This window comes from Crocodylus porosus, unplaced genomic scaffold (assembly GCF_001723895.1).
Source record: "Crocodylus porosus isolate Cpor-Errol unplaced genomic scaffold, CroPor_comp1, whole genome shotgun sequence".
Classification (NCBI taxonomy): Eukaryota; Metazoa; Chordata; order Crocodylia; family Crocodylidae; genus Crocodylus; species Crocodylus porosus.
The window spans coordinates 190,340-204,595 of NW_017728943.1; the positions used below are offsets into that span (position 1 = coordinate 190,340).

At 47.5% G+C, this 14,256-nt stretch overlaps 1 non-coding gene across 1 annotated transcript; it reads right to left on the reverse strand.

Moving 5' to 3' along the window:
• Positions 1–8,832: 8,832 nt before the first annotated feature.
• Positions 8,833–8,926, reverse strand: TRNAI-UAU. The gene is made up of 2 exons: positions 8,889–8,926; positions 8,833–8,868 (listed from the first exon to the last, which is right to left on the reverse strand). It is a non-coding gene; the product is annotated as a tRNA-Ile (tRNA).
• Positions 8,927–14,256: the final 5,330 nt, after the last annotated feature.

A 14,256-nucleotide genomic window follows, 5' to 3' on the forward strand; every position in this document is an offset into this window, starting at 1 on the left:
ATGATCTATTGAGGTCCCTTCCGACCCTAGCATCTATGAATCTATGAATCTATGAACCTTGGGGTGGGAGTGGGGCATGAGGTCTCCAGGCACAGGCCTGTAATACCTGAAATAACCCTGTCTCTTGGGCCCTGCCTGCTCTTGGTGCTCTTCCATTTGAGATGCAGCCATGTCAGTCCAGAAACAACCCCCTTCCCAAGGCACTGCCTCTTACTGCATGGCACCGTGCTTGTTGCTTCTCATTCCCGCTTCAGCCTTGCTCAGAGAGAGCCTCCAATACTTTGCTCCCCAGCCCAGCCTTGCAGTCGATTCACAGTAACAGAGACAGATGCCAGTTGTAGCATCCCTACTAAATGCATAATGAATAGTAAATTCAATAATAATTTTATTATTACAAATGATTTGTTTTGGGGTATTGGAAAATGGTTTAAAGCCTGCCCTCAGAATCCCTAGTACTGGCTGATATCTAGCTTTAGCTTGATAACAGCTATTGTGATGTGGTCCTCAAAAACACTCCACAAGCTTTTTATCATAGAAGGAATCCCTTCAGCAGCCAAAATGCAGCCACTTCTGGGATGCAGCGCAGCAGTTGTTTAAAGAGCATTACATCATGGTTTGGGACAGGGAGTGAAAGAAAAGGGCTGGGTAGAAGCTGTAGCAGGGGGATGCCAGGGGGATACCACTTAGTTACTGAAAACAGAATAGACCCAGGAACCAGAGGTATAAACCTTCCTGCCTCTGGGATCAGCATTTGCCAGGTACTCTTTAGTCATGTGCTAGGACTGGGCACCACCTAACTCACAGGCATATGGTGGCCACAGGGTGGTAGAGACAATACCTGCTCCATAATGCCCCAGGTGCAGAGGGAACTAGGCACCTGGAAAAACTCTGTAGTCATGTTCCCCATACATCAGTGTCAGGCCCTTTTACTACTACCCATCATCTCCACTGGGTTTGATCCCTTCCAGCTGTTTCAGGGCACAACCTTCACAGAGGGCACCGCATCACTGACATTAATGTGGCACAGGGCAGTATGTAGCCATAGCCACTGGTTGGCTGCAAAGAGCTCCCAGCTGGTGGAGTCATGGGTCTGACTCAGAGCTGTGGGCTTGTGTTGTACTCACCATTTGCCAGCCTGTGGCCAGGCTGTCATGGCAGGGCCCTTCTCAGTGGTTGGCAAGGTGTATGTGTGTGACAGTGGGACCCCCAGCAGGCCAGATCCTGCTACACAACACCAGGCTGTAGAGTGGGGTAATGACCTTGACTCATCAACCAGACTAGCCCATGTGCAGGGTATTGTATTAGCCTGCATGCAGTTTTGTCTGTGGCACTCCAGAGCAACTTAGATGGTGTTCAATTGGGGCAGGGACCATTTGAGAAATACCTAGACAGTACCTGATGCAGCTGATGTGAGCTAGGACATGACCTTCTCTAGGTCCCAGGGAGCCATGTCAATTGACACCCAAAAGGATGCACTCCATTAATGTTGGGGCTGCACCAGTTAACACCAGGTGAAAATATAGCCCATTCAAGTCTGTAGGGGATCTACCCCGTTAATTTAAATAGCATTTTGCTGATTTATACTGGTTAGCGGTCTGGCTTATGGATTGAGAGGATGCGTTTCCATTTGATGTCAGCTGGAGGTCTGGCCGCTTTATTTCAGTGAAGCAGTCTATATCACCTAAAATCTGGCCCATGGATCCCAGAGAAGCTAGGTTGGTTCACACCAGCTGGTACCTGTGGGATCCATGGCCCTATGTTTGTGTGCATGTATTGATACCAAAGCCTGCAGGTGGGATCTTGCCACCCCTAGTGACTGTGGGAGTGAGAACAGACTCCCACAGGTCCCATGTGCACAGTGGGTAGGGCAGCCCTGTGTTTTGGGTCTCCATTCCCAGCCATGACTGTGTGCCAGTTTGAGTGTGCGATGATTGTGCAGCTATTTCCAGCTGGGTCAATTGGTACTTTCACAGCAGAGGTTGCCAGGTGGCAGGGCTCTGGCTGCCAGGCTGTGGCTGGCTTTCATGCCTCCCTGAACTTCACTAAGTTCATAGCAAAAGTGAGATGCAAATTCTTCCGAGGGGGTATTTTTTCCTGAGACCAAATTTAGCCGTTGTGAACCCTATTGATTCAGTTTTCGTTTTGATAATGAAAACAGGAACAACATGATTTAGCAAGAAAAAAAAGAAAAAAAAACCCAGTTGATCCTCGGTTCTCACACTCCTGCACATTTGTGTTCCAGAAACAAACTTCTTCTGCAAGGCCTGGTCTCCAGTTCTGAGTTCATTCAGCAATGGACTTGAAAGGCATCATGATGGTTGCTTTTGTTAATGATTTTTTATTTGCCTTCTGACCCAGTGGGCCAGACCTCCAATGGATGTAAACCAGCAGTCATTGCAGTTATGTTGATTAACACCAGCAAAGCATTGGGTCCTCAGCTGCCTGCCAGGACAGTTCAGCTGAAAAACTGTTAATGGAGTGGTTTGAACATCATAGTTTTTATCAAAATTGAAATGTTTTCCAGGAATATGTCAATTTTGGCTGTATTGTGCAGTTACCATAAGTCATCTTATTATTTGTATTTCCTTTCAAATTTTATATCTAATATTGCAATATCCATATTAGAATATGAGTTAAAGTATCTATTTATTGATTAAAATATTCACGTTGTAATTGTGTATGTAACGGGTCTTTGTTATACACACATGTACAATATACATATTAGTGTTTATTAATTAGATTAGGAGGCTGTTAATAGAAGATTGATATTTAATATCTTCGCAACAGGGTGAGTGTTTTGGATCAAAATGTTATGGTGTTGTCACGATAAAAGATTCGTACCTTTGCAAAATGAACAGGTTTGAAATTTTTCACAATTTCCGCTCTTTTAGGAGATTTCAGAATGGTGGGTTTTGTTCCAGTGCTGAGCACACAATACATTATCATGCTGGCATTGCCCACAGAGTGGAAATTCCCCTCTCCAGCCAGCTCGGCTCCTTTCCAAGCGTGGGAGGCTATGCCGATGATACAGAGAAACTTTCCCTGCTTTTGCACCTGGTGAGTTGTATTAATAGACTACTCCCAACCACTGCACAAGCTGTCCTTCTGGTTTTGTCCACATGGTGTAAATCAGGGGGACCTCTGCTGTGGCACAACATTATACTTTCTTTGTATTACTCTAGCATGTTGGAGCCCCAATCGTGGGCCAGGATCCCATGGTGCTAGGTGCTATACAATCACAGAACAGAAAGAAGGCCCCTTACAACTTTAACTACAGGATAAGCAATAGCAGATGTATGGGGCACACCAAGGAAGTACTGAGACAACATAGGTCAGATTGTGCCTTATTTTCCTTACCTATAAAATGGTGACAATGAAGTCTCCTTTGTACAATACTTTAAGATCTGCTCATGGAAAGCTCTCCAGAAAGATCTAGTTATATGATGGGGAGCAATCTCATCACGCCAGCTGTCTAGCCATTGTCATGGCAAAGGGGAAGCTGATAAAGGATATGGCAGGTAGCATGTTACAGATATGCATCATATGTCTCAGAGGTGGTTCTTAGTGCAACAACAGTGTATTATAGACCAGGGCACTAAGCAATCTATTGACTTGCTGGAGCCTTTTTCTTGAAACAGTAATTAACCATTTATTATCCCTCCATGGACCGTTTATAAGTTTGAGAAGACTGGATCTATAATGTGGCTTTGTTTTCATCCTTATGAGCACTGCCACTGAGGCTGATGGAACAGGCCCTCGGCTGGTCTTAATCGGGATGGTATTGCAATCAAGGGAGCCACACTGATCTGCACCAGCTGCAGAACTGACCCTCTATTGATCTGGGGCCAGATCCCAAGAAAAGAGCTTGAATAAGGTCTTCAGAATCATGCCTATGATTTGTGACATGGACAATGCATGTATGAATCCCCTACAACAAGATCAGGCCCCACAGTATATGTATCCATTTGTATGGGCCAGATTCTCAGCTGTAAATCAGCATAGTATTAACAGGGTAGCTGTGCTTCAGTTCAGCTATCTACAGTAATTGATACTGGCTGAACACTTGACACAGAACATGTTGATACAGATTCTCAGACATCGCTTGGATGGATAAGTAGGTGGGGGGACAGGTGTTGGCTGGAGGTGATGGACTGTCTGCAGAAGAGTCAACCTTTTGCAGAAGACCCGTGCACCATTTAAACTCCAGCTCATCCTTCAAAATAGGGCCATGGGATGAGTGTGATTCCACCCCTCCTCCCTGCCAAAAACCTAATGACGACTGGTTGGAGGCTTCATACGTTCATACAGCAGTACAGTGCCTTCAGTCTCAAAGCTTTTCAAGACATGAGGAATGATACAACAATGCCCCAAAGCTTGTTTAAATCTATCCCAGTCATGCCATTGGTCCAATAAAAGATATTATCCACAAAAATTCAAAGCTTTTAAAGGATAGTAATGAAATAAAAGTCTAGTGCATTTCATCTGTTTTTCAAAGGTGGAGTTAGAATCATTGTCCCCATTTTACAGGTGAGGAAAGTGAGGTACGGAGTGCTCACAGTGCAAACATTGGCCCTAAGCAGCCTCTAGAACATAGGTGCCCAGTAGACTAACTGGATGGAAGGAATATATCCATATCCAGCTGAAATGTAACCAGAGCCAGGTTGAGATGTGGTGTCTGTTTTCGAGGACGTCGCCATGCATTGTAGGGAAGGAAGAGTGCAGTATAAAGGGCTCACTGTAAATACTTTGGCTGGAGGGTGATGAAGTCACCTCTTCAGAAAAATTCTGGAAGGGCAGTTAGATGCCATCCATCTCTTCTGCCTTCTGGTATTTTTCTCCAGCATTTCTCTCTGCTCTTCTTTCTTTCCTCCTCTCCCATTACCTTTCTTTCCTTCTCATTCCTTTTCTCCCACCCTGCATTCAAGTGCTCTAGTTTTGGTACCTCAGTTGCCCTCACTGCCACAAACTCCCAGCACCTCAGACAAATTAGCATTAGCCCACACCCCAAACCTTGGGCACCCCAAAGCTTGTATTAGGTTCAAGTCTTCCTTATTAATGCCCAGCTCCTTGTGGGAGCTGTCTCTTAGTACATCTCAAAGTAGGAGGCAGTAGGATTTTGCAGATAGGGATACCTGGACACTGGGTGGTGAAGTGACTTGCCTGAGGTCATTTTGTAGGTCAGTAGTGGAGTCAGGAGTAAAGACACATGCTGTGGTTCCTGTTTACAAGGCCATACACGCACAGCAGCAGCCAGTTTTGAGCTGAAGATTATGGGATGGAGAATCCACCCCTTCTGACACGATTCTCCTGAAGAAACAGGCAGGACAAGGCAAGGTCCCATCCAAATGCACGTTCCATCTCAAAACAGCACTTTGTTGCCCATAAGGCAGCTCTCCCCCCCTACCTGCAATGATAGTTCACTAAGCTAGAAACATCCTGTCTGGTCTTTACAACTCTTGGCTAGAACCTGGAATTTCCTCCAGGGCTCTCCTTGTCAGCATGACATATTGAACGCCAACATGATAAATTTATAGCTGAACTTCAACTTCATTGGGCTTGAACCCTACCTCTCTGGGCTGGTTTATCTTGGTTAACACTTGTTGGTTTTTCTTCTGTGGGTGGGGAAGAAACACTGGTTCTCCTTGCTACTGTATCCATTGTCGTCCTCTGCCCTTTCCTCTGGAACCAAACTACATTGTGTCTCATGTTGGGTGTTAGATTCTCCTATAAAAGGTGGAGAAAACTGAATAATGGACATCTTAACTAATATATAAGGTGGCTCAGCTGGTTATAGGACACAAATATACGGTCCAACACCCATTCCTACCCTGAACCTGCATTAATCTCTCTGTCACACTTCCACCCCATGCATTCACTCTCTCTCTCTTTCTCTGTTTACCTTCATACACAGCTATCTATCTCCCTGCCTATTTGCCTTCCTATCTATCCTCATACACCTCCTTCATCTACATACCTACCTATTTATCTACTTAACTATTGATCCCATGCCTGCTTGCTTTCTCTTTTATTCTGACTTCTCCAATGCAGCTCATTAAAAATAAAATCCAAAGTAAGCTTTTAGCCCTTTTCTTTGAAATAGGAACCAACCTTCAGGTGTGAATTATGCCTCCCTCTACCACCTTGGGGGAACTTGGGGTCCACAGAGCTGTAGCTATTAGAGATGTGAAAGACCCACTGAATCCGTGGACTTCCTTTGCAGGGGGTGAGTGGACCACGGTGGGCTTGTTTCACTATCCAGCCTCACATGAAGTGTCCCAAGCACTGGGGTTTTCACTGCAAACAGACACATAGGAGAGGTAGCAACATGGTCTACAGGGAGAATACTGGTATCTCAAGGGAGAAAGTGGAGGATTGCATGCATAGTTACAGGTTTATACATGTAAATTCAAGCTTATACACAGCAAAGCGGACATATACAGGAAGACAAGCACAGAAGAAGTATAATATGTTGATGTCCTTTGATTTTTTTTTAGGGGCACTGTATCTCAAGAGGGCTGATCTCACAGCAGGAGGGGGTGTGTGCCTGTGAATTTATCCTCCCCGGCGATGGTAAAACAGGAATGAATTAGCACGTTGTGACGTCAGGGGAACACATGCTGCAGCACTTTGTTCTCTTCTCCTCTTAATGAGTTGTTTGCTCCCCCCCCCACCTCATGAAGTTTTCCTGACGGAAGAATTTGCTGGAAAGTTCCTTTTGGGTAATAACTTTGAGAGGAGAGTTCATTCTCCCTGGGTTGGGCTTTTGCAACTTCCACTCATGAGCTGTTGTCCAGTGTGCTAAGAAACAGCTTCTGTGCTCCATTCCATAGGTGGTTAAAGTTTAAAAAGCAGCTGCAAATGCTGGTGTTGGGGGAGAAGAGGGGGCAGAAGAATCTGTACACAAGGTGTGTATTAAAGTTCTGAGTGGTACAATGTCTTTATATGTCAGTATGACTCTGTGTGCAAATGCACATGTGTATACATGTATGCACACACATGTGTGCTTGCATTGTCATGACACAAGTGAAGCAGATGGAACTTAGGGCTCCTGGCTTCAGGATATTGGATACCCCATGGCTTACTGTTCCCAGTCTGGGGGCCCCCCATTGTAAAACCCTAGAATCAAGCAGCTGCTTAAATATTCCATGTATCAGGTCTTTCCTCTCCTAATTCCTGGGGGATTACAGAGATGAGGGGAGCTGGCAGGGAGCCGGAAGAAGGGGATGGGGGAGGGCAGGGGGAGGCTTTACATATAGATTTAAACCAGGGAGGAGGAAGCCCTCTAAACAATTCCACTTGTGAAAAGACTGAAATGGCTGCTAAACTCTATCTGATGGGGCAATCCACAACCCCCAGCCTGACAGCCAGCCTCATCAGCCAGGGCTTACTCAAGGCATCATAGCAGGGGGTGTCTCATCCACCCAAATACAGCTCCACTTCCCTCCCCTGCTGCCCAGCCCTCCACAGCCTTAACTCTTCATTTCCTCCTGTCCCCAGAGATGGACTTGTCAGAGCTCCTAGAGCCTCAGCCATGGCTGGGCAGACATAGGTGTGGTGGAGTTGATGGGGGGACACCCTTCCTTTGCTCCCCACAGCTGCCTCTCCCTTTCCAACTGCTGTACTCTATGGTACTCTCATGATTCCTAGTAAAAATAATGGGCATAGAGAGGGTCCAGGGCTAGGGGATTTAGGGACACAGCAGATGGCAGATTCCTTTGTGAATGCACCTTAATAATTTATTGGTATTGCAGTAATGCCCCTGTCACAGATCAGCCCCCACATCACAGTACAAACCCAGCAGGGATGGCCCCAGATGGCTACTTTGATAAATGTTGCCTGGCTATGTTCAGGATCTGGATGCCCTTGCTCATGCTGAGTGGCACCTTTCCCCTTCACAGTCAACAGCACTTGCTCATATGGCAAGATACTGCCTGCTGTGAGGGTAGGGTTCAGAACCAGGCCTGGTGTAAAAAGCATCACATTTTGGGACATCAAGACTGAGAGAGAAAGAGAGTGAATGGCTGAAATTTTCATGGAAGCTTCCCCGAGGCTGGTGGGTCTAATGGGCAAATAGGGATGTTCTCAATGTGCCAGGATTTTGGCTCCCTCAGTAAGGAAGGAGGCCAAGTGGAGCCACTTGTTTCACTCCAGATGTATGGGCTGAGAAGCAGAGATTGGTGCTGGTTAAAGGGTGTCAAAGTGCTTGTATCAAGCTCTTCACCCACGAGGAGCCTCTAGAGAGGGGCTGCAACTGACAAGAGCTATCTAGAAATATAAGACAATAGATAAGATCAGAAGACCTCCCAGTGGAGGCAGAAAATGACCTAGTCACAGATACGCTGACTGCTGGAACAGACCTGAAGTCACCAGCCTCCCACACATAGAGCCTAGCCATGCCAGCCAGAGGGCCCCTTTGGGGCTCAGGAGTGAGCAGGATGGGGCTACGTGCACTGTGTTGTTCCATCACCATAGGGTGGCCCCAGGGGCAGTAAAGGCAGTGAGAAAAGATTCATAGATGTAGGGTGGGAGGGAACCTGAGCAGATCATCAAATCTGAACCCCTGGGCAGGTATGAATTCTGGGCTCATATGAGCCAAGCTAGGTAATTATCAAGCCTCCTTTTAAAGACCCCCAGGGTAGGAGCCAGCCCCACTTCCCTTGGAAGCTGGTTCCAGATCCTGGCTGCCCTGACTGTGAAGTAGCACCTCCTGATGTCTAGCCTGAACCTACTCTCAATCAACTTGTGGCTCCAGGAGGCACTGAGGGGAACAGGGTCTCACACCCATTCTCCTCAAACACTGGCTGGAAAACCACCCTCCCCACATAAAAGTCCTGCTCCAGGTGAGGATCGAACTCACAACCTCAGCATAGCTCACCCAAGCACTGTTGTATAAGTACTGCGCGCTAACCAATTGTGCCACTGGAGCAGTCAACTATGCAAGAAGATGGAAAACAACATCCATCCTAGTGGCCTCTTGTGTTCACAAGAGTAGAAGGAACACGCTCTGCCCAGCTCCATTCAGTTGGCAGGACCACTGGGGGCTGGGCACTTTTGATAACCTGCCCATCATTTTTGATGCTGATTTGGGAGCTCTTCTTTTAAAAATCTAGTGCCACAGACAGGCTGATTGATGAGTGCTTAGAAACACAGTCTGATCCAAAACCCAGTGGATAGAACCCCCTCGAACTCAGACCTATATTTCTGCAAGATTCTACATTACTTCTTTAAACTTTTATTTTTGAGGGGCTGTAACCGTATTTCCTCATCTGATGCAGAGACTAGAGTTCCAGCCTGGCAGGAACTCTTAGCAAGAAGCCTAGGGCGGGCGGATAAGACTGAAGAATCCCCCATGTTCCATATGTATTCAGTGTGATCTTCGCAACAGCTAAATTCACAGAGTCCTAATGCAGAGAGAATGTCACAGGCCAAGCCTGCTCAGCTGGAGATGTGGAGATAAACAGCCCTGTGAAAACAGTCTTTATCAGTGTATACATGGAGAAGGGTATCCCCAGGTGCATGGGTGAGAGGGAGCCTGAATCCCTGGCCAGCACCTCCAGCATGCTGTGCTTCTACTGGGAATGGAAAATATTGATGGGCACTCATATGAAAGAGATGCCAAGGGCAAAGGAAGAGGCTCTGTCATAGTGAAATGCTGTTGTGATCTCTGTGCGGCATGGGACAGGGGGCTGCCTTTGCTGATGCAGGGCAGGGACAGATCTATTTCTCTGCCTCTGGGAGATGCATTCTATCAAGGACAGTCTCTGGATTAAAAGTCTTTGAGCTTGCTTGTGGGCTGGCAGTAGGATCTGTGCTTGGAGGAGTCTGAGCTGGGACTAAGATAAGAGTGTGGGTTGGGCGTGGGCTGGATAACTGCTCTGGAGCACACAGGCTGAATCTCCATGAGGTAGGGCTGGAGTTTTTAGGCTTCTTGAGCATTCGATCACCCCTCCCAAAAGTGGCAGAGAAGAAAAGTTCTTAAAGTGTTAAAAATACAGTCCTCCCCCCACGTAGCCCACAGTGAGAACTCATGCTTCCCAGTACATCCAGTTTGAATGGGCAAGGCAGGACCCTGCTTAGAAGGCAAAAGAAAAATTGCTACTATGTCAGTCACAGACATTTTTCCCAGGATTGGGACCCTCTGCATTATCATCCTTTCACTCCCATTCTTCCTCACTTCAGAGTAAATTTACACCCAGGACACATGGCCCTTGAGCCCAGGAAGAGTCTGACTTTCTTCTGTTCAGATGAGGAGGAGGTGGGCATCTCTATTTGCTTTAAAGCCTGCATCTAATTCCCCTGCCATTTACACTAGCATCATGCAATGGAGTCACTTCTGATTCACACTCAGACAAGTGAGAGGAAATGCAGGATCTGTTGTGACCTGTATTTTTTGTTGTTCTCTGTACTAAGTCTCAGAAATTTAGTTTTTATTTTAGGTGGAAGCTTTATTATTTCTTTTTCTAGCTTCAAAATAAAGCAGCAAACCTTTCTGAAAGACACCGCCAAGGAGTTTTAGACTCTGCATTTCAATCAGGTGGCAGGTACAAACTCTGATGAGAAAAGAAAATTCTCCTTGAATGCTTTTCTCAAGCAATGGTGAGAACAGACTGCCTGCTCTCTGCTGCGTGGGTATAAACACTCCATGTAATGTTGTTGCTATCACTGCTGTTAATTATTATTGGTGGCGATGGGTGTTGTGTGTATTAATAATTAAACATTAGTGTCTAACACCAACAATGGCACCACCATGTTCTGCTTGAGAAACAGAAGGTGAAAGTGACCAAGAGAAATTAAAGTGACAAAACTACATTCCCTATCCAAACTAAGAGAAATGCAAGAATCACATATTAATAGTAACTTTGATTTATACTGCTACCTCGGCGGCAATATTTGAAGATGTTTTTGGTAAGACAGAAAAAGCTCCAGGTTTTGCATGCATGAGTTTTATGGTGACAGTGCCCTTGTAATAACTCAGTTTTGTAAGAATCAGTCTCTGCCTGTCCTGTCTATCCCATATATTTCACTCATCTGTCTGTCTGTCCTTGTATCACTCACCTGTCTTTCTGTCCCTCCATCACCTATCATATAATCTTTCACTCCATCCACCCATCCTACTTGCCCACATCTCTGTAATATGGGATGGCCTACTCCATGACTCCCCTGAGTAAGCCTTCCTCCAAGCAGCAGTACCAATGAAATAATTGGGATTATCCCTGCGATCCCACCCACATCCAGTGGTCTGGACTGTTATATACATGAGTACTGTAGTCCTAGCTCATGAGTTATCCTGTTTGCTTTAGTGTGCTAGCTCCAGGGCCGTCCCTAGTGGGGACATGAATTGGGGTGACTGCTCCGGGTCCCACATGTCGGGGGCCCCCGCAGAGCTGGGCAGAACAGCCGCAGTGACTCTGTCTTGATGCTGCTTGCTTCACGTCCAGCTACTTGCTCCCCACCCCCGCCACCAATGCTGCCCATGGTGGTGGCAGCTTCTTAAAGTCCAAGGCACATGGGATTGGAGCAGGGGCAGGGCCCCACATGGGCTGATTTGCCCTGGGCCCCGCACCCTGCTCAGGTCAGCTCTGGAGCTCACAGGGGTTAAAAGGGAAATAATGTGGGGTGAAGTTAAAACTACCAGGCATATTGTAAAATAAATGTTGTTACCCATCTTTTTCAGCAAGACCCATCTCTTGCATTTAACTCCCTCCACTGAAATAGCCAATGTAAAAGTCTCCCAGAGTAACTAAACTCCCTGATTTAGGATCCCCTGCAATTCCAAGGCCCTTTCTTACATTTTACGGACATGAGTGGCTTTATCACTGCCGCAGTTCCAGTGTGCATTCAAACATGCGTAAGTGTTTTCAGGAGAAGGCTCTTTGAGCTGGATCTTTTTACCCTAACTCCTTGGGAATGCTAGTGCAGTACCTTCCCCATTGATTATTGAAATAGTTTCAGTTACTCGAGTTTATTTCTGTGGAAGGGGGTTTATAATGTTTATTCTCTTGGTGCAGGGCACAGACTGAGCCAGTCCGTGGCAGCACAGCATACCAGTGCCTCTTAGAAGATGTTGTCTTATTCCCCAAAATACCATGCTTGGGGGTTTTTTTATAGTAAATGTTGAGCTGTCATTCCTGCAAAGGAAGCTTCAGGAACAACTAAGGTATAACCAATGCAGGGATATCAGGGAGTGTGCGGGGGCCCTGGACCACAGCTCTAGAAGGGTGTTAACAGTCTCTCTCACTTCATTGAGGGGTTAATGCCAATGCCCTATGTCGGAGAGTTAAGCATCCACAGTGTTGACATCTCAGGAATGGCGCAGTCTGGCTGTTTCCCGAGATACAACCACTGTGAGATGCCACCACTTCTTCCCCTCCCCAGTCAAGAAAGAGCTAAGTTGCAGAACCCAGATGAGCCCATGGGCACATTCAGGCCTCAGGGAAATTTGGGGGCATCTTAGAACGCTCTCCTGAGCACTGTCTCATTTTAAGACCCACCAGGGTTTTATGCATGGAGCCGGGGAAGAGTGCAGACACCTTTTCCCCTCCCCTTGATTCAACTAGACAGACAGACATGGAATGATTTTTGTAGGTCACAGAGGCAGAGTTGGCCTTTGTCCAAGGTCACAGCCAAGGCCTTTGTCCAAGGTCCCAAGCTCTGGGGTCACACTTATCTATGTTAGTTCCGGTATCCAATGTGCAGAAGAGGGGAGGAGAGGTCTTATACAGTAGACTCACCTGGGCCCCTGCGAGCCTAATATTGGCTCTGCCTGGGAGAGCAGATTGGTCCCAATCTAACCATTGGATACATGCAGGCATACCTGTCTGCACTGCACTGGCATAGGTGCCAGGTGTACTGAATGAAGAGGTAAAGGCCCACTCCTGGAAGTACTTGGACCATTGTTAACTTGGTACACAGGAGGCAACCCAGTGAAGCCAGCCTTCAGTACTGATGGGCCTGGAGCTTTGTGGAAGGAATATCGAGGTAACTGCCTCGTTCCAATGGGACTTAGGCACCTACCTCACTTTGGCACAGGCAGCCTCTGTGTGTGGCATGCAACAAATCAAGGAGGGGAGAGGCAGCACAGTAGCAGATAGGGTGAGAAGCAGGAAACAGAGCTGGAGATTGGGCAGGGAGACCAGAGTAGGAAGCAGAAAACAGAGCAGCAGATCAGACAGACAGAGGGGATTGGAGTGGCACAGAAAGTGTGTGCTAATAGGTAGCACATCTACCAAGAAGGTTGGCCGCAGCTGCCCTATTGTGACCCCCTTTGTGTGCTGCAGCTCATTCACAGACACCAAACACTGCTAAATGCCCACTCATTAACACGGTCCTAACCCCAGGGGTCCAGTTTCTGCATGATGCTGTGTCCCTAACTAAACTCTTGACAACCTGCAAATGTATGTGCCCTCAGCATCCCAGGGAGCAAGTACTGTTGATTTTTTTAATTTTTGGTGGGGGAGGGGGGTCAGTGCAGTACATTGTCAAGAGGATTCCCCAGCATCCAGTTGCATCCCAGCACTTGGATGGCTTTGATTAGCTTTGCCCCTGGCAGAGGGGGTTTTCTGTGTTCACCTGAAACCAGGCCAAAGGCAGAGTAGGCAAGGCCTTTATGGACCTCTGCCTCTCAACCAGGGTGCCCTGATGCCCGGGAGTGCCTTGAGATCCTGTCAAGGATGTTGCATGGTGCAGGGCTAGCACTGGCAGCTGTGCAGACAGGATTCACAAGAGATGTCCCCTAGGACTCTGCAGTCTTGCGCCCACCCTGGCCCTGCTGGGAGCTTTTGGGACACTTGATAGTATCATAGAAAGTTAGGCTGGGAAATGACCTCAGGAGGTCATCTAGTTCAACCCCCAGCTCCAAGCAAGATCATCCCCAATTAGATCCTCCCAACCAAGGCTTTGTCTGCCCAGGTCTTAAAAACTTTCAAGGGTGGAGACTCCACCACAAGCCCCTTCCCCCCACTTTACCACCCCCGGGCAGGGAGAGACGAGAAGGCAGGATCCTCTTTTAAGGCGCTGCCTGGGGGCGCGGCCACGAGGGGGGCGTGGCCAGACAAACGGGGGCGTGGCAAAGGAGGAGAGAGGCGAGTCCGGCCAAATGGGCGTGTCCAGAAGAGCAAGGGCGCGGTCTGGAGGGCGTGGGCGTGGCCAGGCGCGAGGGGGGTGGAGCCCGCAGCTCCAGCGCTGGGCTTCAATAAGAGGGAGGCAAAAAAGCAGTGCGGGGCAGGTGCTGTTGTTTTGTAGGGGAGGCCCCCCCCC